Source organism: Lynx canadensis, chromosome A1 (assembly GCF_007474595.2).
Source record: "Lynx canadensis isolate LIC74 chromosome A1, mLynCan4.pri.v2, whole genome shotgun sequence".
In the NCBI taxonomy this organism is placed as follows: domain Eukaryota; kingdom Metazoa; phylum Chordata; class Mammalia; order Carnivora; family Felidae; genus Lynx; species Lynx canadensis.
In genome coordinates this window covers 232,676,137-232,699,841 of record NC_044303.2, presented here as the reverse complement: position 1 = coordinate 232,699,841, position 23,705 = coordinate 232,676,137, and the positions used below count along the sequence as shown (strand labels likewise).

General features: G+C 47.5%; 1 protein-coding gene across 1 annotated transcript in view; it reads right to left on the bottom strand.

The window, feature by feature from the left end:
- SEMA5A (semaphorin 5A) overlaps positions 1-23,705 on the bottom strand; it is a 477,201-nt gene that overhangs the window by 449,825 nt on the left and 3,671 nt on the right. The window lies entirely within an intron of this gene.

The following is a 23,705-nucleotide window of genomic DNA, read 5'->3' as shown; positions in this document are numbered from 1 at the left end:
CCCAGTGTTCGACTCTGGGTCTGCAAAGTGAGAAAAAGTTTCCCGTCACCAAAACGCAAGAGCCTGAGCCAGCGGCCTGACCAAGCCAGTGTCATTTAGTTTGTGCTAATTCCCTGATTTGCTCTTTTATTCTCTCTAGCCACAGTTAATGCTGAAACAAAGCCTTTTAGGGGGTTGCCACTGAGCACTCTAGGCCTTAGGAGAAGGAAAAAGTCTTTAGGTACGTATCCAATGCCATACATGCGCTGAAGGCAAGGACTAGCAAGCTGGAACTACAAACTACCGCAAAAACCCACACAATTAAGCTCTGCAGCCATCAGGGGCTAAGACAAGCGCAGACCACACTAAAACCGTACTAAGATCATAGTAAGAGCGCTAAGGGCCACCACACACGGAGACCATGCGAGGCCTGCTAAGACAGCTAGGGTCATGCGAAGACCAGCACAGGCTGGTTTTTCAGGCCTACGAATCTGAAGGCGTTTCGGTGCCTTCTATCAGATCATCACAGCATTTAATCCATCATTCATTACCTCGACTACGTGACACCTTTCCTTCTACTCTAATGGTACGTTTCTGATGGATTCTGATGCGTTTCCCTGCTCAAAACCCCGTTTTAACCCTCAGAGAACAAGGTGCCTCTGCAAATACAGTCACAACGCATACAGGAACCAAGAGTTCAGACCTTTATGAAGGAAAGTGCTGGAGATAAATGGGGTGTCACCAAACCCCACGGCTGTAAAAACATAAGCCCGTGAGATGGGGCGCCTGGGTGGCTCTGTCGGTTAAGGCGGCCGACTTCGGCTCAGGTCATGATCTCGCAGTTCATGAGTTGGAGCCCCGCGTCGGGCTCTGTGCTGACAGCTCAGAACCTGGAGCCTGTTTCAGATTCTGTGTCTCCCTCTCTCTGACTTTCCCCTGTTCATGCTCTGTCTCTCTCTGTCTCAAAACTAAATGTTAAAAAAAAAATTAAAATTAAAATTAAATAAATAAATAAAAACATAATCCCATGAGAAAAGATGGCAGAAAAAAACCAAGTGCTATGGGTGCCCATGAATGGTCCCCCAGGAAGGCCCATCACCATGGCTTGCACTGGTCTTTCGTTCACCCCAAAATCGTAACTCTGATGGTAAAGGACCATGGTCTAAATGCCGTGACTTTTCTTTCTGCAAATCATTCATTCATTTGCTTTCCATTCACTGCTTCCTGAGCACCTACTATGCGCCAGGCATGTTTGAAAGGGCTGAGCATACAGGGGAGAAAGCAAGCTCCCTACCCTCTTGGGGCCCACCCTCCAGGGAAAGGAGACAGCCAGCAAACCCACAAACCTATGCAGGATGCCCGTGTGGATGAGCCCAAGGGGACACCACAGGCCAAAGGGCAGCACAAGTGGGGTGGGGACGAGGCAAAGCAGGCACTGAGGTGGCCTCTGGACGCAGGGGACTCTGGACCCAGCACCGGGGGGAAGGAGAGCCAGAGGGGCTCGGGAAGGGGAGGGGGGAGAGAGAGAGGCCAGAGCAGGGTGGGGGCCCGCTTAGGACCTGTGGTGCCTCCAGTCTTTGGATTTACTGTTTACGCCACATTTACCCGACCTCGGCCAGGTGAATGAAGCCATTAGTTGGTGTTGATGGCAGGTCCCACAAGGTGCCTTGGGAATGGCCCTTCACCTGTGGGCTTCCCCCCCAAACCCATAAACTACAGTCTAGTCAGGGGAAAGACACGAGACAAAGCCAAACCGAGCGACATTCCGCCAGCTCCCTGACCAGCACTCAACTGTCAAGGACGCCAAAACCAAGGACAAGACTGAGGAAGTGCACAGCCACGAGGAACCCAAGACAAGACAACAAACGTCACGGGAGGATTCTAGACGGAATCCTGGAACGGAGAAAGGACGTGGAAAAGGCGGAACCTGAGGAAACGCACATACAGTCCAGCCCCTGTGGATAACAGAGCATCGTGCCGGCTTCTCACTGTGCCCCACGGACCACGCGGACGTAAGACATGAGCAGGGCAGGAGCACACACAGCACACAGGGACCCTCTGCTGTGTCTCAGCAACTTTTCTGTAAATCTAAAAGTATCCCACGGTTTTTTTTAATTTAATTTTCTTTAAAAAATATACAAAGGTCCTCTGACTAGGAATAATGGCTCTGGATACAAAGTACAACAAAAATTGACGATAAGTATGCACAACACCGGAGCCTAATTATTCAGGATTAACGCCTCTCTGCATATGCCTGCCAAGTGGTTTGTCAATCCCATTAGAGGCCTCAAAGCCAGCCCATTCCACCTCTTTATAACTCTACATGATTAGGTTTATTTCTCTCACTGATCCTGGCTCTTCCCCCCGGGGCCACAGGTGACCAGAAAATCTCCTCTTCCACGTCAACAATCCATCCAGTCTCGGGTGAGAAAGCTCTTCAACTCAAGTGTTCCTTTGCCTTGGCTGAGTTCTGAACTTCCCTGCACCAACAATGTGCGTCGCCGCTGTGTCCCTGACGTGTCCGTGGTTGTCACCTCTCCAAGGAGGGGGCCTGGCATCCTCCAGGGAGGAGGTGACAGGTGAGTCTGCCTGCAATGATGACCCTGTCGGGTCGCAGATGTCTGAGGAGACGCTCAGGTAGCTGCAGCCACACCTGTCCCCGGACTGTCCTTCACCTTCCCCTGGAAGTACAGAGGACCCTGAGGGCTCCACCTGTTCCCCGAGGACCAAGACTGCCTAGAGCCCCAGAACGCAGGCTCGGGCAGGCTCCCATCCTAAGAGGCCCCATCCCCATGGGACAGAATCTCCCCTCAGACCTCACTTCTTCCCCCCCGCGGCGCCTTCCCGGCCTCACACAGGATCTCCACGCACAGATTACTCCGTGAAGGGTGCTGACAACTTCCGGGGAGAAAGGCAAGATCGGGCTGCCATGGTAAATGACCCCAGGCCGCTGAAGCATCCAGGCTGTAGGTCCAAAAGAGAAAATGGGGCAAAGACAATGGGCAGGCAGCAAATAAAGGGAGGTGGGTCTCAACCTCATTCTCCCAAACGGCTTTAATTCCTCGGATTTCCCAAATGAGCAACGTTACAACTTTTTTTTTTTAATGTGTGTTTATTTCTGAGACAGAGAGAGACAGAGCATGAGTGGGGGAGGGGCAGAGAGAGAGAGGGAGACCCAGAATCCGAAGCAGGCTCCCGGCTCTGAGCTGTCGGCACAGAATCTGACGCGGGGCTCGAACTCAACAAACCGTGAGATCATGACCCGAGCCGAAGTCGGTCGCTCGACCCACTGAGCCACCCAGGTGCCCCCCCCAAATGAACAACTTCAACCTGGAAAGTTAAACCACACCTTGGTGGTTCATCGTAACTACGTAATTAATGACATGTGGCAAAAGTGGAATCTAAATTTGGTCTCCCAGTAACTGTCTTACGTAATTCAGCTTCTCACTTTTATGTTTTGGTTGTAGAGATTCTACACAGTTCTTGAAGGAACAGGTCTTCAGCTGAATCGAATCTACACAGCCTTCTGGGTAGTTTGGGACGGATGCAGTGCCTAACACTATTTAAACGGCGGCTTCTTGGAGGTAATTTTTTTCTTTTCCAAGCTATTATGCACACGCATATTTTGAGCTTAAGTAAGATAAAGATACAAACAGTTTTACAAGATAAAGCAATTAGTAAGCAATAAAGGTGATTTGATTTATAGAGCTAATACAAGAATGTTTAAAATCTATTATAAGCTGAAGAAATCTGTTCTTTATTTAGATAAAATGGGAATTAACTCTCCCACTCAAGAGGAAAATGAAATTGAAAAATGAAACATACGTAAGGGAACTGTGTAATCGCCAAACTGAGTCCCCACAAAGGACAATTACGATTTGAGTAGAAGAAGTAATGTATTTTAAATGTCTAAATGTCACCTCCTTTTGCAGAACCTTATCTTATCACAGCCCCGTCAGAGATAGAGGCTCCCTTACTATCAGCTCTCGTAAAAGAAGGTGGTTTCAATTTCTAAAATGACCAACTTAATCATGCTCACGAATCCCATAAAAATGCAGGAACTGTACACGTTTCTAGAGGGAGAAACCATCAGAGCATATTTTTCAAATCTTAGCTCTGAGTGGAAGCATTCTGTACCATGTAAAATTGTTTACAAACCTCAGAAATCAAAGCCATTAAGCACAATCTAAGTGCCTAAATTATTACACAAATGTATAAAGGATACAAGGAGGGCCCAAAGGGAAGGCGGCATGGCTCCGTTCCTGCGGGGAGTTATCACTGATCTGTCATCATTGCTGCATCGAACCACCTGCTGGTGGACCCTCCTGTTGATCTGGAAGAAGCGGCTGCCGGGCAAACTGAAATCAGAAATGATTATTAAGCACTCAAAAGCTAACTCTCCATTCTCGGTCCAAAGTGAGTAACTCGGGACATCCTTAGGGGCAGAATAGCTCCCTGCAGACTGTGCGGGCTTCTATCAGGATGCCAGCAAGGTGCCAACTTTGTATCACTGCCTTACGGACGCTGCGCTGGGCTGACTAGTGGAATGGTGCCCCCCCCCCCAAAAAATTCGTGTCTACCCGCAACTTCAGAACGTTACATTATTTGGAAATGAGGTTTTTGCAGATGTCATTATTAGTTAAATTAAGATGAGGTCATTCCAGATTAGAGTGAACCCTAAGCCACCTACAATATCCTTCTAAAAAGAGACACAGAGATGAGGCCACATGGTGAGACTCAGGTGGAGCCTGCAGTGATGCGTCTACAAAACAAGAACACCAAGACGGGGGGCAACCACCGGAAGCTGGGAAGCGCCACGGAACAGATTCTCCCTCAGAGCCTCCAGAAGGATGCCATCCTGCCCACACCCTGATTTCAGAGCGTTGTGGGAGCCCTAGGAAACAAATACAGATGGCAACAACAGCCACAACAATAATAAAGGAGCATCCCCTTGGCCACGGTATAAGGACTTAGCAAATCTCAAACCGCTATTAACGTAATTACAAATATATACGTAAACAACTTTTCAGGGTAACCAAGGGAATATTTAATAAACCATGAGTTTTGAGGCACCTGGGTGACTCGGTGGAGCGGCCCACTTCAGCTCAGGCCATGACCTCACGGTTCTTGTGCTCTCTCAAAATAAATAAAACCATTTAAAAAATAAATAAATAAACTATGAGTTTTTCTTTCAGCGAAGGGATTTTGAGTTTAGAGTTCTGCACTTGAAGTACTTACTAAATAACGTATCTACTGCATGACCAAATATTTCAGGGTTTGACCTGGACCCCGTGGAAGGATACCAAACACACAGAGAGGGAGAATAAGATAGATGTAGATGTGTTTGGAGTAGAAATGAGACATTCAGATGATAATGAGATTCACAACAAGGCATACAATATATTACCTTGAATCACATGAAACGGGCAATAGTTGACCATTTTAGAAAGACAAAAGTAGCTATTTCGGATGGTTTATGCCAAGGGTCAAAAACTATGGCCTGTGGGCCAAATCTGGCCCCCTGCTTCTTTGTGTAAATAAAGTTTTATTGGAACACAGCCATGCCACCCCTTTGCACGATGCCAATGGCTATTTTCATACTACGACAGCACAACTGAGTAGTCGCGACACAGACATGTAGACCTCAAAGCCTAAAATATTTGCCGTTTGACCATTTACAAGAAAACCTTTGTGAACCCTTGATTTCACCTAACTTCTACATGAAATGACTGGCAGTGACAGCAAAGGCAAGAGAATTTCAGGAGCAGGGAAAATTGGTTCAATGCATTCCCCAGGAGCCCAGGTTTGAATTGGGACTTGACAAGGAGCTGGATTCTGAACCAGAAGGTACGGGACTTTTTTTTTTTTTTAACGTTTGTTTTTGAGAGAGAGAAAGCAAGCAGGGGGAGGGCAAAGAGAGGATCCAACGCGTACTCTGCGCTGACAGCAGCGAGCCTGATGTGAGGCTCAAACTCATGAACTGTGAGATCACAACCTGAGCTGAAATCTCACGTTCAACCAACTGAGCCACCCAGGCGCCCCCAGAAGGTACCAGGACTCTTCAAGCGAGGGCAACAGATAATAATGGTTGTGCTGGCTCTCGGGCCCCAAAGGCCAGGAGCACCCCCAGGCACTGAGACAACCCAAAATGCCCCCCCTTGTGTCCAGGCACTCTCTGCTGAGACTCATCAGGGAAGAGGAATGAGAAGGAGAAAAGTTTGATAAGGTTTTCAGAGAGGCTGCAATTCCATGTACAGCAGACTGAGAAAGGGCAGGGCGACCGTATGACAGAAGCATTATACCAGGAAGATGGAGTTCTAGACATGTGAAATAATTGAATCTAGAGAAAAAAAAAAAAAAAAAAAAAGATCGTACTGTTTGGAATATCTGTCCTGATAGTCCTTTATAGGGCCATATTGTGAAGAAAATAATTATTCCAATGATTGCAGGAATTATAATTTTAAAAATTATGCAGAGCTCCAGAAAATTGGGAACCCCCGCGGGGTTATTAATAGCCAGAAAACAAGCAAAAGGAGCACTTCTTTGTCGTTAAAAGCCACACACTTCATCCAAACCATGACCTCCTATAAAACTTGTATGTTGAGTTGCAAAGTTCTTGCTACCAAATGCTTCCCAAGGTCATATAAATACTGAAAGGAAGGGGGAATTTGCCTGGGTCAGGACAGTCCTCCTCTTCTCCACACACGCCAATTAACTAAGAACACAAACATTTAAGTTCAGGATTAAGCTAAAAAGCCACGTGGGATGCATGTGTATAAACAATACGTAAACAGATATTTATGTGTTGCATATCCGAGATTAAGGATACCTTAGACCCCATTTATGAGGGCCATCCCAGAATAATACAGTTTACTAATTTTATCAAAACTAATTCATAGCATATACAAGTGTATTTAATTACATAAACCAGCATTCTGCGATCCTGTGAAGATGTCAGCTTGCACGACAAGAATTATCCAGTTTAAAGAGACTGACCTAGAACGCAGTTGCTCCCGAGTTTCTAAAGGAAATGCTGTCCGCCCTCAGTTAAGCTCCAAAGCAATTTCTTCCCTAAGAGTCATCAATCAATCTGGAAGCCCTGGAGTGGCTTGACGTCAAGTTAGAAGTTCTCGTCCTGGTCCCTCCTCCCACCACGCTGGTGGTCATCGATCAGGTGGCCAGGATTCTGGTCCTGTTTCAGCATATGATCATATATCCAGCCACATGATCTGCGTCACCCCTGCTTAGCTTTATGTGACTATGTAACTACTCCAATAAGGGACGCCAACCTACCACACCGGGCTGGGAGTGGCTACAGCTAGACAAGGCTCAAAAGCTCTTCACAGGCATTAGAAAAGATCATGGAGTTTTTAACTTCTCACATTCTTCCCCATGCTGTCAGGAGCCACCGTCACAAAACCAACTGAAAATGGATGTCAATGCTATCGTTCTGGGGCTGGGATAGCCAGGGTTCAGAGGGACCCAGGCCACGCTGAGCCTGAGCCAGCTCAACCACCACCTCTCACCCTCCTGGGCTGGACGGAGGGAGCATTTTCCAGTTCTGAGAGCCAGGAGGGGCTCCGTCGAGGGCGCCTGGGCGGAGGCGGGGCGGGGGGGGGGGCACCGAGGCCTTAGAAGGATGCAGCCAGCCGTGCACCCTCCTCAGGACGCAAGCCTTCCTTCAACCCCTCCAGGCCACCCATGGGAGGAAGCCAGCCCGGAGGAGAAGGCCAGCAAGCCTGGGACGCAGTCCACGCAGCTGGACCTCCCGAGCCTGGAGAAGGCTCCAGAGAGGATCTACCGGGGAAAGCGGAAGATACCCAGCATCCACCGAGGAGAAATCACTAGCCTTTCTGTTCGTTTACTTTTTCCTAACTTCAAGTGATATTTGCTTTTTTGGCAAAGTCAAGCAACAATTCCCAGCCCTGTTTTTATTTTGGGCCAATTTCCTTTTTCTTCCCACCTCCCTCCTACCGCCCTGTGTGGGCATTTGTGGGCAGGTGACCTGCCGCAGGAGCGGATCCAAGGGCCTTGCGCAATGTGCTCTGAAGTAGAGGAAGATGTTAACCCACACCTGGGCTTGGCAGGAGACTTTCTATTCACAACACAAACACTTGCTATCACTGGAAAGTGCTCACTGTGGAGCGGGCGATTCACATGCATCCCCGGTCTCTAATCTTCAGAGAACCGCCTACCAGGCAGGAAGGGCTCTTACCGTTTTAGAACTGAGAAGAGCGTGGCGCAGAGAGATTGAGACGCCCCTCAAATTCTCCTAGAACTGAGCTACAAAGCCAGCCACTCCGATCCCAAATCTACTCCGGTAACCGCGACATTCATGCTGCCTCATCATCATCCTGGAAAGAGCTACAGGACTTTGATATTTAAGGATATCCTGCAATGTTCATCGTGGAGCAAAAAAAAAAAAAAATGCATTTTGATGAAAAAAGAAAGATCGTTCATTCTGTAATTTGTAAGTTTGACATCCGCATGTTGTATCTGCTGAAGTATCCGTGTGTTCGCCTCCAAATCCTGTCGTTACAGAAACGACGTCAAGTATGATTGACCTTAGCAAGTGATTACACGTGTCTTTTGCTGGTTCCCATACACTGCACACGAGGAATGACGCGGCAGATGAGACTTTTCCACAGATGGCCTCCACACAATCTCCCGTCCCACATGTTCTGCTGTGTGCCTTGGCACTTGCCCGTCACTACGCACTCGATGTCTCCTACCCGGGGATCTGGGCGAGCCCGAGGGCTGTCGTGACCGCTGCAGCTCAGCGGAAGTAGCCGGTGCCAGCTCTGGGCACGGCCTTAAACGGCCTGGAGTGTGTGTCCTGCCTGCGGAAGCCCATGCCTTCGGGGAAGAGGAGGGAAGGCACACGGAAGGACCCCCTGGCGCCAGACCTGTGAGTGAGCCCATCTTGAACATCCAGCTCTGGGAAGCCTCTGATGATGCCAGCCTACGTCCTGCTGTCACGTGATGTGACGGCCACCTCGTGAGAGACCCGGGGAGAACCACCCAGCTGAGCCCAGCCTCGTGAAGGACTGAGAGAGAGAGTAACAACTTAATGTCCTCGGCCACTAAGTTAGGGGACGACGCATCGCATAGCCACAGATCACGGAAACAAACAAATGTATCCATGTGCAATGATACGCACTGCATCACCTACAGGTGAGGTGACCCTTGAACAACAACAGGTTTGAACAGCTTCTTTGGTTGACAACTACAGCACAGTTCTGTAAATATAGATTTCCCTTCCTTAGGATTTTCACGATAACCTTTTTCCTCTAGCTTACTTCATTGTAAGAATACGGTATGTAGTATATATACATATGGAACGTATTAGTCAACTGTTCATGTTCTTGGTAAGGCTTCTGATCAACGGAAGGCTATCAGTAGTCAGGTTTGGGGGAATCAAAAGTTTTTAGCACATTTTTGACTGTGTGGGGGTCAGGGGTCACTGCCCCCAACCCCACCCCATGTTTTCCGAAGGTTTATTGTTTTTATTTCTGAGAAGAAAGAGGGGCCTCGAAATAAGTCTACATGATTTGCCTCTGTTCCTAGGTATTAAATCAATTTCACAGGGGAGCCAGGCATCTATAGATTTCAGGAGGACCCAGTTCCAGAGGTCTGAAAAGCCTTTATGATCAGGTAGCTCTCAGGACACGGTGATTCTATTTGCAAGACTTGGCACTTCTGGAAGTCCCCAGAAAGAGGCAGAAGGGCAGCTTTTCCGAGTTCTGAGCCTGCCGTAGCACTGTATCCAGATGGTTGTGGCTATGGCAAGTCCTCCCCCCCCCCCCCCCCGCCCAGTTCTGAGAGCACCAGCAGCTGTCAGCCATCTCGCAGTCTGGGGACCCCCTAAGGATGGCAGCCAGGCCCTGGGTGGGGAAAACTGCTTGCCTCAGTCTGCCACCCCGCTCTCACTGCTTCTGCCCCATGTCACTGAAACAAAGTCCCCACAGCCTTCTCGCTGGCAGCAGCCAGGCTTCTCAGCGCCTTCCCCAGAGGTGAGGATGCGCCTTGGCCGGCCCCAGGGGGCAGCTGAGGGCTCGCTCTCCCCCTGGCTGTTCCCCCACCTGCTGAACGGCTCCTTCCCAACAGCTTCAGGATATAGGACGGTGGCCTTTATTTCACGCTAAGTGACTGAACCGAAATTACCACTAATAAACTGCAATTAAAACAAAATAAAACATGCAAGCTCTGTGTGCCAGGAATATTTCAGACACTGACCTCTAGGCCTCTGCCAATAGTGTTAAGCCACCTACTGAACCGGTGCCAGAGTTTTTTGGTTTTTTTTGTTTTTTTTTCAAATTATAAACTAATGACATGCTTTCAAATACTGGCCTCCTCCTCCGCCTATCTCAATCCTTGTCAAATTCCATGGGTATATTTGGAAGTAAGTAGGAAGTCAGCCTTCAATTATTCATTCGTCCTGTTTAAAACTCTTCACAAGAAGGGGAGGTGGGGACTGTGAACTGAAAGGTCTTTTGGGTTCCATCCTCTTTCTGCTACTTCCGTACCCAGATCCTCACTGCTTTTACACTCTCTTGGGTCATGTGGAACAGAAGCCTTCAGAATAGTTATCCGGAACTGAAGCGCCATGAAATGCAGAGGGTGTCATGTTCAAACAGACTCAGTAGAGCATCCATAACCTCTAAGGAGAAGGAAAGAGCTGGGAGGACAGACAGGTGCTAAAGGGCACGGACGAACAGAAGGCAGACTCCTCACTCCCCTTGCTGCTCTTGACCTCTGCGTTCTCCAGCTTTGTCAGGTGCGACGGTTTCCAAACATGTGTATCCCAAGCACAGTTGGCAATCCGTTGCTGCACTGGGTTATACCCAGAAGGGACAGACCATCACAGCCCACGTGTTTTAAGAAAGAAAGGGGGGCGGGAGGGAGAGAGAGGAGAGAGAGAGAGAGGAAGGAGAGGGGAGGGGAGGGAGGAGAGAGGAGAGGAGAGGAAAAGGAAGGAAAGAAAGGGAAAGGGAGGAGAAGAAAAGAGAAGAAAACAAAGTCATGTGCACACAGGGCTGCAGGTGGTGACAGGAGAGTCCATATTCAGGAGCCACATTTTTTTACAGGTAGAGGATTTCACAGCTGCACATAAGGTGATATATAATTAAAACATAAACACATCTGTCCCAGTTAAACACCCAAAGGGAAACAACACACATAACTCGCAAATTCGTCATACCTGAAACACCACCCTGGCAAAAACAAACAAACAAAAACTTCCTTGGTAGTAATCTCTTGCTCCAAAGCCACTTGCCAAAATTTGTGTCCTGACAAGTTGCTGCTGGTTCAGGTTTACATAAAGGGACAAAACGGACGGAAACAGAATGGAAGGGCGTTCATCCTTCCGGTTCACGGACACACACGCAACGAGAGACGGCGGGTGGGCCCCGTTGGCACACCACTTGAGACACGTGGGCAGAGTGTGGCATCCAACGTTACGTTAACCGTGGACCCATCACGCGCCGCACACAAGCGGCGTTCGGGACACGGAGGGCAGTTTGTGAAAGGGAAATGGCCCTCCTCCAGAAGCCCAGAGTCTGGGAATGTTGACCGACGCGCTGGAACCCCTGTAACAAGAAGCTTCTGCACATCGCAGGCGCTGCTCAGGGCGGGGGGGGGGGGGGGGGGGCTGGGCGTCTGAGCACACAGTAGGCGAGCGGAGTAGATGAGCACACAGTAGGCGAGCGGCGTAGTAGGTGATGGCGCAGTAGGCAAGCGGCACCAGGCGGGCAGGCTCCCCAGGGGCGCTCTCCGGCAGCCTTGTGACCGGACTGTTGCTCCAGCACCAATTCTCCTGTTCGCATCCCGGGGCTCTTCCATTTCGGGAAAGGCTTATTTCCCTTTCGTGACTGCAAAGCGCATTAACCACGGGAAAAGGCAGCCCGGCAGCCAGGGCGGATGCTGCGAGTTTGTCCCTGCGAACACCGGGAAGCACACCGCACGTTGGCGGCCTTGGGAGGCACGGCGGTGAGCTTGTCCAACAGGGGTCCGGGCATCCAAGTTCCCGGACAGTCCCACGGGGGTGACCGTAAACTTCTCAAAGGTCCGGAAAGGGAGTCCATGAACACCTGGATCCTTACTCACCTGGAAGCTCCTGATTTTCAGGCCCTCTCTACTCACACAGGACCTAGAGAACCTAGAGAACGAGTCTGAGGACACCACCGCCTCGCTGCAGGTGCTCTGAGAGAGCGGCTGTGCATCCTGGGCAGAGGGGACCGAACGCAGGTCCGGGCCGCCTGGGTGTGCACCTTCCACACCTCCACTGCTCCCTCAGTCCCAGGAAGTGAGGCAGCATAGCCAGGGCACAGACAAGCGCACTGTCCCCACTGTGCCCAGCCCCACTCTTCCACCCGCTATCACAGCCCTCCCGGATCGGGGTTCTGGACAATCCTCAGTGTCCGAATGAACCTGAAGCCTCGTTAAAGTTCTTGAAAATACACACCAACAGAGCAGAAACCTCTGTCCTGTACACACCGTATTCCCAGGGCAGGGCTTGGGCTCTGGCACAAAGGAAGCTTCTGGTCATCATTTTTTAGGTAACTACACAAGCTACCTTTCATCTGTCCAGCTCCTCTGGACTACACTAAAAAGAAATGGTCCACGTTATAATGGAACCCCTGTGTAAGCCCTTAAGAACACGATATGGGGGCGCGTGGGTGGCTCAGTCCGCTACTCGTCTGACTCTTGGTTTCAACTCAGGTCATGATCTCATGGTTCGTGGGATCCAGGGATGGAGCCTGCTTGAGATTCTCCGTCTCCCTCTCTTTCTGCCTCTCTCTCTCTTCTCTCTCTGCTTCTGTCTCACTCAAAAATAAATACATAAACATTAAAGAAGAAGAAGAACATAATAAGTCACCATCTCTCTATGAAGGTTTAGAAAAATCCCTGCCTGGAGACAAACACTGGACAGCCTCCCCATCTTCCAAATTCTGGAAGTCTATGGAATGGTATTATCAGTTAGGAGGCCCTCCACATTCAACAGATAAGATGCTAGCATTCAACCAAATGCACTGCCCTTCCTTTGAATCAAGTCAACCTCCTGCCTGCCATGTCAGTTTGAACTAAGAGGACAGAAAGGCTTGTCAGAATAAAACTGTTCAAAAGTAGATCATCTTGTAAACTATGGATTACTTTACAAACAAACAAACAAACAAACAAGCAAACAAACAAACAAAAAAAAAAAAACCCTTGGGGAAAAACGGTAATCAACCATCACTGCCGAGGACAACTGTAGGCTACATATATATTGAATAACGAAGGGTTTCTCTAGACATAAGGAAGTGGAAATAGAATTCTTTCAAAGCAAACTGGTCATTTGACTCTGGCATGATTGGGGGCAACATGTGTAAGAGATCTTTTCAGGAGGGTAACTCTATCTCTTTACTACAGATGAAAGGTTAGTGTGGTAAGCAAGACTTTCAGCCTGAAAGGGTCCTCCTTTGACCTTCTGTTCATGTAAACAAAACAGGAGGGGGGAAGGAGGATCTCGGCTGTTCATCTCTGTACCCCTACCAATAACATAAACATACCCGTCGGGTTTTTAACTGTCCTCATCATCAAGGCACTGTCATCTTCCAACAGGCTGAACCACTGCCAATTTGATCCTCGCCCACTCGGCCCAGCCCCGAATTCCATAGCTTCTGACCCCTTTGTTCACAGTGAGAGGTGATTCTTTTGTTATCTCCACACAATGATGTATTGTTTGACCCAAGCAATCAATCCTAACGTCAGATTCAGGTCGGCAATGCAAAGATGTGGAACAGGCACGTTGTCTGAGCCCTTGACACTGTGCTGTCCAAGATCCCGTGACTAATTTTGGATCCTTGGAAATTGGTCACCACAGGATACATTTGAATTTGCTAAAAATAGCCCCATTGCCCCTCCAAACGTTCCAAATACTGTGGCAGCAAGAGAACCGTGCTCAAAGCTGGCTTACTCCCCTGGAGTGCAGTAAAGGGACAGAATTTCATGATATGGGATTTTGTGAGATCATCCATAAGATATTTTAAATAGACTTTTCACTTTAGAACTTACAGTTAAATAACTTAAAGCGAAAGATGATGAATATACAACCGAATGTCTTTGCTCTAAGTAGAAGCAAGCCATGTTGTATGCCGTAGATCAATAGAAAACAATTGATACTATTTTCAGAATACTCCCTGGGCCTCCACTCCACTTAAATGTGGAGCATTTAATTACGTAAATCCAATTAATCATCTGGAAGCCAATGTGAGAAAAGGAAACAGCTAACAACCTCCCAATTGTTCAGAAAGGCAAAGCATTTCAAACATGTACATTTTACCGTTCCTTATGTACTCTAATTATGTCTTTATAAGAATTCCTTTAGCTTTCTACCAATTCCTAAAAACCTAAGGCCAAACTTTTACAGAAATACACCTACAAAATCCTTTCCTTCCTACACATTGGAAGGTACAAGAGACAGACCTGGTTGGCACTGGAGCTTGGCAGATGGACCTCCACACGGGAACTTTGTCAACAGCTGACATAAGCTATAACATGTTCGCAACATACATATATTCATAAACTGTAACATGATCGGGCAAAATGGCTACTTGGCAGAAGTCAAAGTCGACCCCAAGAGCTAGATTTAAAAAGACACAGTAGCCCTTCCCTGACCAGCAACAAAGATAAACATGAGCATCCCACACACTTTGAAATGAGCAGCCTTCCCAGAGGTGTTTCTCATTTGTTTTCCTAAATATACCCCTGCAGGCTTAACTAAACCAGGTGTTCAGTCAAAAGTGCAATTAAAGAAGAACCCCCAAAGGCCACTTGGGCCCCCCATATCAGTCCCCTAGCTGAGCCACTCACTGACTGCACTCTTTGTCCAGGCGTCTTGACTAAGATTTTACCAAGCCTCCAATCGTGGTCCTTTTCTCCCCACTTAGCACTTCCTCCAACAACCCCAAGGCAGGAAATCTGGGCCCCAAAGCCAGCTCTCGGGGGAACATACACTTTTAATTTAAACACAAAAAAAAAGCCCATCAAAAAACACTTACTTAGTGGCAAATAATAAACTGCATTCAGGCCCATGAGCCACACACCAATGGGCTCTTCTGCAAATCACAAGCTCCCTGACAATGGGGAGGATCAGAGCTCTTGCGGCCTCAGACACAGGAGGAGGACAGAACAAGCCAGTGTGGCCTTTATTAAATCGAAAAGAAAAGTGGAACCAACATTCTCTGGAGCTCAGAGGGGGCTCCATTACCCAGGATGATCCTTTCCTTTCTGTGCCCCTCCTTCACGTTGACCCCAAACTGACCCACCAATGGAGCCAGGCGTTCCAAAACGGGAGAAGTAGGCAGGGTGACACTTTGGAGCATTCTGGAAGCCGATCTGCACCTTACTGTGCTGTTCTAACCTACAATCCCTGGCTGAGAAGTCATGATGTTTCCCTCTGAAGAGAGAAGATCAAACTAATCGGTCACTAAATTAAGAAACCTAGGATTTTCTGAGAGATTATCAAGAAACTCAGGGTCACAAATATGAAATGAAAAATGTTGATCTGGTCTTCTTCCCCAATTCACACCAAAGCCTACACTACTCCCTTCTAGCAACCAAAACAAACAAATAAAATACACTTTCAAATTGTGTCTGAATCTGCAGTGTGTGATTTTTGCTTATAACTTGCATTATAATAAGAAAAAAGTCTCAGGGTGCTGGGGTGGCTCGGTCAGTTAAGCATCCCACTCTTGATTTCGGCTCGGGTCATGATCTCTCGGTTTGTTGAGTTCAAGCCCCATGTGGGGCTCTGCACTGACAGTGGCAGAGCCTGTTTGGGATTTTCTCTCTCTCCCTCCCTCTCTCTCTCTTCCCCTCCCCTGCTCTCTCTGTCTCTTCCTCTTTGTTTGCCCCTCCCCCACTCATGTTGTCTCTCTCTCTCTCTCTCTCTCAAAATAAACTTTAAAAAAGAAAAAAGAAAAAAGTCCCTTTAAATTCTATGTAGACCTAGGAAAATGCCCTTCTTCTCAAACAAAAACTTACAGTATGCTACTCTCAGTAACCCGTTCCCCGTGCCTGTCAAGTTCATCTTCTCTCTGGTCATGGTCCAAGTTCAAAGCATTCACTTTCTTGAGCTTACCTCAATAAACAATTAATGTGTCAATAAATACTCTTTTAAAAACGGTCTTCAAGGTATTTTAATTGACAGGGTATCTGATCACTATGAAGACTGATGTTCCCCTCTATTGTTCTGCGGTTTATAACTTTAGCAACGAAAGTCCCAACCTTTACACTTACTCCACGAAGTTCTGCAGAAGAGAACCTACTGCACAGATGCCCGGGTCCGGGATGCAAGACGTGTGGGAACTCCGGGAGGCCCCTCAGCTGATGTCATCCCCAGGACACATGCCATCAGATCCCCACTGTGAATCCTTCCCAGGCTTTCCTCTGCACCAAGAGAAACCTCAAGGAGATGGAAACCCAGCAGGTGGGCCTGGAGAAATTGTTCAAAGTTAAATAACATTTGCAGGCGTAAGCTTTCGAGTGAATGAATCTTTGCAATTCTTACTTGCCAGCTTGCAGTTTCCTGAATGATTTCTTTTCACGAGCTGGTGATAGGACCTAGGAGTTTCCATCACTGCTGGCAGACGGAGAGTAAATTTGGCTCCAGGCCTGACTCTGGAGTCGGCTGGGAAAGCGGAGACAGCCACGGTGCACTGGCTGGCCTTGCAGAGCTCTGCAAAGGGCTCCCCTCCCCACCCTCCCCCAGCGCCACGCCCCTGAACACTGCACAGTTCACATCCAAGGGCGGTATTTCTACATATAGAAAGTTGCAGGAAAACACTGGTTTAAGATGCGCATTGTAAAAGAAAGCGACGGGCTGGATAGGAAGAGTGGGAAATGTTTCCAACCCAAGCACATGGGTTTAGGTATCCCCACCTGTTGAGCACCACCTTTAAGGTATGACTGGGAGCCAAGGAAGTCAGAGAGAGATCCAAAGAGGCTTCAGGTCCCTTCCATCATGACGTGACTCGGGAATGGAGGCGTTCCTACTGCCCTGGAGCAAATGCTTCGAGCTGCATGTTTTTCCCAGCTTGGGAACACCATCCAACGTGCAGCAAATGTCGGGGTGTGACTTAACAGCCATCACATTCCTGTCACACTCTTAACCGACCTAGATGAGGTCCGACCTGTATGAGCCAACGCGAAGTACCACGTGAACGAGACTCTGGGTGAGAGAACATGTCTCGCACGGTCATGGGGCATCAACAGGAACTCTGAAGCCCCTCGGCAAAGAGTCAGGTGCTGGAGACGCCAAACAGTATCAGACAGGACAAAACCTGGCAAACCCTTTCCACGTGGCGGGATGGACACCGCAACAGAGAAGGGAAGGCAAAGAGAGTGAGCCGGCTCTTATTAGAAACGATACGGTCAATTAGAAGACATCACGAACTCAGCTTGGCTCAACGCTTTTCTGGTAAAGGAGGAACACAATAATTAAAAGGCTGCTGGATTAGTAAGAGAAAACTGAAAAAGCCATCAAAGGATATCTGAGGAACAGCCCTGTTGGAACAGAAAAGAAACCAGAGTCCAGCATTCTCCTTCTCACACTGGGCATCTGCGCCCCTTACCCTGGACAGAGTTCAACATCTGGGCACTGGACCCTTGCTCTGAAAACATCATCTTCCTTTTCTATTTACAGCCTGGCAATATTAAACTTAAATCATGAAAATGCCTATCTTTACCTCCTAGCTCAAACTTTATAGGAGTTTTCCTTTGCTGACAGGTTGGCAAACTTCCTCCGATTTTAAACTTCGGAAAAAGGACAGGAAGTAAGGTAAGAGGTACCTGCACATTAGCCTTACACAGCCCAGGGCTGGGAAATGAACATTCCAGGCTGTTTCCTGGTTCCAAACTGCCAGAGTAAAGTTAGGATCCTATACGTCTTAGTGTTTAAAATCAATATTCGAGGGGCGCCTGGGTGGCGCAGTCGGTTAAGCGTCCGACTTCAGCCAGGTCACGATCTCGCGGTCCGTGAGTTCGAGCCCCGCGTCGGGCTCTGGGCTGATGGCTCAGAGCCTGGAGCCTGTTTCCGATTCTGTGTCTCCCTCTCTCTCTGCCCCTCCCCCGTTCATGCTCTGTCTCTCTCTGTCCCAAAAATAAATAAACGTTGAAAAAAAAATTTTTTTTTTAAATAAATAAATAAAATCAATATTCGATATTAACATCTGGATGCTTTCCAGAAAAGGAAATGGTTAGGAAAAAGTAAAAAATCATCAAAAGTAATAGTCTAATGCATTTTCTCCACTGAGGACAATGTCTTCACGTAGTTCCTGACGTAACACTCCCCCTTATTTCATTATGATCAATTCTAGCTATCAGAGCCGATACAAATCAACAGTTCTCTAAAGGAGGTCTTAAAGCAAGAGAACATCACATTGCTTCTTACTCCTGAGGTTTCAAAACTAAGTATCAGTCCTAGCGACATGGAAATTTCTCTAATCATGTAACCAATCTGTTTAACAGAATGCCTAACTAGTTATCCTTGAAATCCGGGGAATATTAGCTCATTGAAAATGAAAGAAAACCACCACTAAAAATACCCACGTAACCAGTGTGTTATTGACCAATTTAAACCATCAAAAGTGACATCAAAAATAAAAATGTCACCCACCCCTTTGCCCTCTAATAAGCAAAAGGAAATACTAATGTAATCTCAAAAATAATTCCTTTCCACTCACCAAAGATGAGTAATAATTTAGGACTGGTAATAGAAAAACATAGTCATTTTATAATTATTACTCTTAATTTGCATCTAGGCTGCAAGTCTGGGAGCGGGCAAATGTGGGATAAGCCAATCAGAAATAACATTGGTAAGAAGTCAATAAAGCTATCGCACTAGGATTTGAAATTTGGTCAATCTCAGTTGTTGCCCGCAACTACAAAGACTGAAGAAATTAAGCGTTGTTAGAAAATGCTTGTCGGAAACATCACAGGGCTGGATAAAAATACTTTATTGCTAATGGAGAGACGCGCATGAGCTCTGAGGCCTGCAAGCTGCGGCCAGCTCTCGAAAAGCCATCCTGGGTGTATCTGGAGCTCGGACAGTCTGTGCCAAAGTAAACACTCCCATGGAAAGTCACCATGTGGAAACCAACTGGTGTGGAGAGAGTAAGGTGCCCGAGAGAGAGCCGAGGAAGCCCGTGGCAGGAGGCAGAGAGGATTTTAATGCCCTAAACAGATGGAAGTTGCAATAAACAAGAGGGAACAGCTAAAGACACACCCCCACCCAGAGACAACAGTCCAAGAGCAAGGAAATTCCAGGCAATTCATATGTAGCTCTCCCCGTAACCTAATTTCAGCTGGCGCTTTAACCGCAAAACTCGTCAAAGCAGGATAGAAAGAGCTAGAAGCGATGCTACGGCGACTCTTCTCCTCTAAAAGGAGAAAAACAAAACAAAACAAAACACTCTGCTTTAAGTACTCAGGCTCTGGGCATTTAAAAAATCTGCACCCTTCCACTGCATCTGGCTGTTTAAGAAGTTGCCTGCCTCACCAGCCGCAGGAAAAGCCGTGCTAAGCACAGGTACCAGGACCCAGCAGCAGGCATCGTGGAGGCTTTGCCCACCACGGGAAAGCAGCACTGTTTGTGAACAGAGCAGTTCTCCAGAGTTCCAGACCCTGCAGCTCTGACCAGGAGATGCTGTGTTTCCAAAGACTGCCTCCCCTCCACCCCCAGCTATGCCACATAATAAAACGGACAGAAGAACAATCCAGTCTAACGCACGACTGGGAACAGAGGGCACCAAACACACCCACGAGCTAGACTGGCTGGTTAGTTGAATTGAGTGATTTAATTCGGTTCTGTGGTCTCATCCAAAAGCAACCTGGGTTTGCTCATTTGCATAAAAGAGGTCACAATGTGGACACACTTCCCAGGAAGAGCCTCTGCGTCAAAGAAATGCCCATCACCTCAGCATCCTCCAGCATCGGCACCAGACTTTGTGAAACTCAGGGAAACGCAGAATAGGACTGCCACTAAACGGCGGGATTTGTTTGGGCCAATGGCAGTTTAATTTTGTTTGTAATGTTTATTTTATTTTTGAGACAGAGACAGAGCATGAGCGGGGGAGGGGCAGAGAGAGAGAGAGGGAGACATAGAATCCCAAGCAGGCTCCAGGCTCTGAGCTGTCAGCACAGAGCCCAACGTGGGGCTCGAACTCACGGACCACGAGATCATGACCTGAGCCGAAGTCGGATGCTCAACTGACTGAGCCACCCAGGCGCCGTGGGCCCATGGCAGTTTAAGGCACTCAAACAGTAGAGATTATGTCACAGTTCCTTTTTTTCTTTTTAAGCAACTTTTATTGAGATATAACTTACATACTACAAAATTTACTCCTTGTAAGTGTACAATTCAATGGGTTTTAGTAAATGTACAGGGTAGGGTTGTAGGACTCTCCACAATCCCGTTTTAGAACATTTCCATCATCCCCAAAAGACCGGCCTGCCCATGGTCAGGCCCTCCCAAATCCCCATTCCAGGCCCCAGGCAACCACTAATCTGCATTCGGTCTTTATAGGCTTGCATCTTCTAGACGTTTCATACAAACTGAATCATAGGATATGTGGTCCTCTGTGACTGGCCTCTTTCACTAAGCAGAATGTTTTGAAGTTCACACACAGCACAGCATGTATCAAGAATCCATTCATGTTATTGCTGACTAGTAGTCCATTGGATGGCTATACCACATTTCGTTTAGCCACTCATTTGTTTTGGCTTATTAAATCTATAAATCCAACTAAGTGACCAGGCTTATTGGCCTATTCTCAGAAATAAGAAAGCCTGCCATATTTCTAAACTTAGTCCAGAATTCCTGAACTCTCTATAATGTATGAAGATATGTAACGAGGATTCCATGTTTCCTGGAATTTTTTTGGGGGGGGTGTGCTATTTTTTTTTTAATGTTTATTTATTTTTGAGAGAGACAGACAGAACACAAGCAGGGGTGGGGCAGAGACAGACAGAGATACAGAATCTGAAGGAGGCTCCAGGCTCTGAGCTGTCAGCACAGAGCCCAATGCAGGACTCGAACTCACGAACCGTGAAATCATGACCTGAGCCAAAGTCCAAAATGCTTAACAGAATGAGCCACCGAGGGGCCCGGGAGTGCTATTTTAAATAAGTAAACAACATCTTTGAATTTCCATTTCTTATGTTTTAGTACAGATGTCTTCAAACACATAAAGTGTCTTCATGCTAATTGCCAAGTCAAACTTCTCCGTCCCAGGTGCCCATCTCTCCTGCAGCTGAGACCATTCAGTGCCCCCTCAGGTCCCGGGTCCAAGGACCCCATCCTGCACTTCAGCAGCCGCAGTCTGACCAGCCCTGGACCCACACTCAGCAGGCCGGAGCCCAGCTTTCTTGGTTCTACCACTGCAGGCAAATTCAAGGACTTGTTCCCTTGACCTGTCCTCTGAGTCACAACTTAGCTCTAGTGTGTTTCGTGTTATCATTCCTGAGGCTCCATCTTGGTTACCAAACACCCTCACCACGCCTGCAGAGATGCCCAAGCACGCTTCCGGTCTCCTCCTCCCCTTCATCTTCTGGAGCACCTGTTTCTGTAAGGCTCCCAGGACACGACGCAGAGGTGGGATTCTGACCCAGACCCAGCACGGAGTCTTGGCCATCTCCAAGTCCCTCCACGTACTCCACTGGCCACCTCTGCACAGGGACCTCAACAGAGCCTCTATCACCGTCCAAGTCAGACAGGGACGATTTCACCACCGTCAACTGCTGCTGTCCACACCACCCCTCCAGCTGCCCGCTCTGGCTGGGAATCCGGGGGCACCACCGCAGACCCGTCTCCAGCACCAGCAGGCGGGCCTGTCCCCTTGGGACTCCTCCAGTGCCAGCGAGTGCTCCCTCTAAGGCTGACGCCTCTCCCAACTGCCCTGCCCGATTAGGCAAGCAGCTCTATTAAACCGTGGGCTTCTAGTAATTATTCTCCCCAGCTGCCCTAGAACTTTCTTAAAGTCAGGTCCACAGTTACAACACACAGGAATTTACACGGCAGACAGCTCAGAAGCAAATCCGTTATTTAGCTCATGCTGTATGTCAACGGACATTAACAATGGCTTAACTACCACATCTGCTGGCCCGAGGGAGTTTAATATCCAGAGCAATTATCTTTGCTTTGTACCACCAGTTACAAACACTGTTGTCAGCTTTATAATCGGTCGAGTTTTACAGCCGGTCTAAATCTCGGTCCCGTAAAAGGAATCCCAGAACCCAGTTGTGATTCTAAAATCCATGTGGTTGCAGGACGTCCAACCCCCCCTGGTCCCTGGCATCCGATGCGTTCTTTCAGCAGAAAGCTAGTGCGGTCCTGGCAGCCGGCAGCTGCATCCTTGGTGGCTTCGGAAGCCCTCTCCCAGATGTGCCCCGTCTCCAGTTTTGTTACAGAAAGGGAAGTTCTTTGTGAGGAACTTTATCTAGAGCCAGTCTGGGAGGAATGCATTGCTTCCAGGAAGTTTAAGCCAAGCAGTAGCCATTTGATGATGCTGCAGACAACTCAACAGAAACCGTGTAGCAGGATTTCTCTTACTGCTTTTTTTGACTCTGCTTTTCTTTGCATAGGCACATCATAAATCGTTGTCAAATGTTGGGTGAATTTGAACTGATTGAAAGAGGCTCTATTTCCCGTGAACAATTTGTCCTTGCTCAGTCCTGATTGTCACTTGCCTAGAACTTATTTAATTTCACATCTCAGCAAATACAGTATCATTGCTCCAGGAGAGCTGGCTTCTGATACTGTCATTCTCCTGGTTATTTATCATACATATCTGTAATTGAATTACCCATTGCAGTAATGTGATCTACTCACAAATGTACATAAAAATGCAACATAACATACAACTGTTCCAACAGATACTTTCTCATCATCCCCAGAAGCACAGGATGGCCAATCCTAGAGATATAGTGACTAGTAAGGAATGAAAGACGGGAAGATAAAAGATTAGTGCGTTCACGGCCTTCCAGAAATAAAAGATATTCACCCCCAGAAAAATTTAACCTCTTTCAGAATACGGTGCTTTTCAATATTCATCAGGAAACCAATTCTAGCACACGTGGGGGAGAAAAGAGAGCAAAGAGGGGAATGACTTTACTTTTTCCAAATATAACAGTACTCTGCCAATATATTTTAAAACTCAGGAGAGAGACATAAAGTATGTCCATCTTTGCTCTTACCAGGCAACCATTTATCTTGAAAGAAAGAAAGAAAGAAAGAAAGAAAGAAAGAAAGAAAGAAAGAAAGAAAGAAGGAAAAAAAGAAAACACCAACAACAGAGGGAAAAGAAAAAGAAAGCAGCAATTCCTTTGAAAAAAAAAATTGTTTTCTTGAGCCCACTGTTGGGTTAATCCTATTGTAAATGTCATGCCCCAGGTGAAATACAACTTGTCTTTGAAGCCGCCTGGATTCAAAACACTGAAATCCAGAGACAGGTTTCCTTAGCTCCACAACCTGTAGATGGCAAAGATCAATCGTGTGGATACTAGTACATTACAGTAAATTACTTATGCTCCATCTTCTCTTGGATCAAATTTTCGCTTGCTTTACTCCGTTTGCCTTAAATTCCAAATCAAAACAAATTTTAGGTAGGCTCGTGGAAAGTGAAAAGTTTACTTGTGTATATGCTAGCTCACTTTAATTTTTTTTTCTTCGTCTTGCTGTTAGGATT